The 2,309-nt window shown below is 43.3% G+C and overlaps 1 pseudogene across 1 annotated transcript; it reads left to right on the forward strand.

Moving 5' to 3' along the window:
* The first annotated feature begins 604 nt into the window (after positions 1-604).
* On the forward strand, positions 605-1,945 carry LOC105545637 (annotated as a pseudogene). Its single transcript, XR_001006964.1, has one exon. The product of XR_001006964.1 is annotated as a 26S protease regulatory subunit 4 pseudogene (transcript).
* Positions 1,946-2,309: the final 364 nt, after the last annotated feature.

Below are 2,309 nucleotides of genomic sequence, written 5' to 3' on the forward strand. Positions count from 1 at the left end.
AGTTCTAGATCCTTGAGGAATCGCCACACTGTCTTCCACAATGATTGAACTATTTTACAGTCCCACCAACAGTGTAAAAGTGTTCTTATTTCTCCACATCCTCTCCATGAGCTGGCTATATTTCTATGCACACAGCCCAACAGTGCCATGAGTCATGAGTCTACCAACTGGACACATGTGACTGAACGACCACAGTCTCTTTGGCTCTTAATTCAAGTTTTCAGGAAAGAGAGCCAATGATTGCCTGGCTCTGGGTTACAGATCTGATCATGGATCAATTAGCTAGAATGGGGTGGGGTGGGATCATGAGGTACAACATGGCTAAGTGTGCCTGTCTCTGCACAGAGCATAAAGATGAGAGGTTCTCATGAAAGAAGTGAGCTGATGGCAAAGAAACTTGCCTAGCAAGGTGGAAAAATGTATGACTGGCCACTTGTAGCATAAAAATAGGATAGTTTGGTAATTCTCAAAGAAGATAGCATCTCAGGGGAATACCTTACTTAGGAGAAAGTTCCTACTGATGTCAAATTAAAATACCTCTTATAGGTATTTAAGCAGATAAGCTTTCTTGAGCAATGCAGAGAAATACTATTTTACTCCGGCGGCAGCAGCTCAAGTGGCCAAGGCAAGATGGGTCAAAGTCAGAGTTGTGGTCATGGTCCTGGAGGTGGCAAAAAGGATGACAAGGACAAGAAAAAGAAATATAACCCTCCTGTACCAACTAGAGTGGGGAAAAAGAAGAAGAAAACAAAGGGACCTGATGCTGCCAGCAAAGTGCCAATGGTGACACCTCACACTCAGTGCCGGTTAAAATTACTGAAGTTAGAGAGAATTAAAGTCTATCTTCTCATGGAAGAAGAAATCATTATAAATCAGGAACAAATGAAACCATTAGAAGAAAAGCAAGAGGAGGAAAGATCAAAAGTGGATGATCTGAGGGGGACCCTGATGTCAGTAGGAACCTTGGAAGAGATCATTGATGACAATCATGCCATCTTGTCTACATCTGTGGGCTCAGAACACAACGTCATCATTCTTTCATTTGTAGACAAGGATCTGCTGGAACCTGGCTGCTTGGTCCTGCTCATTCACAAGGTGCATGCAGTGATAGGGGTGCTGATGGATGACACGGATCCCCTGGTCACAGTGATGAAGGTGGAAAAGACCCCCCAGGAGACCTATGCGGATATTGGGGGGTTGGACAACCAAATTCAGGAAATTAAGAAATCTGTGGAGCTTCCACTCATCCATCTGAATATTATGAAGAAATGGGTATAAAGCCTCCCAAGGGGGTCATTCTCTATGGTCCACCTGGCACAGGTAAAACCTTGTTAGCCAAAGCAGTAGCAAACCAAACCTCAGCCACTTGGTTGTTGGCTCTGAACTTATTCAGAAGTACCTAGGTGATGGTCCCAAACTTGTACGAGAATTGTTTCGAGTTGCTGAAGAACATGCACCGTCCATCGTGTTTATTGATGAAATTGATGCCATTGGGACAAAAAGATATGACTCCAATTCTGGTGCTGAGAGAGAAATTCAGTGAACAATGTTGGAACTGCTGAACCAGTTGGATGGATTTGATTCTAGGGGAGATGTAAAAGTTATCACAGCCACAAACCGAATAGAAACTTTGGATCCAGCATTTATCAGACCAGGCCACATTGACAGGAATATTGAGTTCCTCCTGCCTGACAAAAAGACCAAGAGGCGCATCTTTCAGATTCACACAAGCAGGATGATGCTGGCTGATGATGTAACCCTGGACGACTTGATCGTGGCTAAAAATGACCTCTCTGGTGCTGACATCAAGGCAATCTGAACAGAAGCTGGTCTGATGGCCTTAAGAGAGTGTAGAATGAAAGTAACAAATGAAGACTTCAAAAAATCTAAAGAAAATATTCTTTATAAGAAACAGGAAGGCACTCCTGAGGGGCTGTGTCTCTAGTGAACCGCGGATGCCATCAGGAAAATGGTTGGGAGATTTCTCAGTCCCTGAAAGGGATGAGGTTGGGGTAGTTGCCCAGAGGAATCCCTGTTCCCATTGACTTTTATTAGCAAAACATCCTGTGTCTTTTGGAGTACGATGTGTAAGTGCCCACTGGGTGGCCTGTCTGTTGGTCACTGTGCAGCAGTCTGCTTTCCAATGAAGCATGCTCTTTCACAAAAAAAAAAAGTGAAAGAAATGCTATTTTACCTTCTCTGTGGTAACTCTTTGACTATCTGACTACAGCAATTGATATCCACAGCCTTTCCTATCATATCATCTCCAGGTTAAAGTTCTACCTATTGTTAACTTTAAGATTTTTAAG

Source organism: Mandrillus leucophaeus, unplaced genomic scaffold (assembly GCF_000951045.1).
Source record: "Mandrillus leucophaeus isolate KB7577 unplaced genomic scaffold, Mleu.le_1.0 Scaffold333, whole genome shotgun sequence".
Taxonomy (NCBI): Eukaryota; Metazoa; Chordata; class Mammalia; order Primates; family Cercopithecidae; genus Mandrillus; species Mandrillus leucophaeus.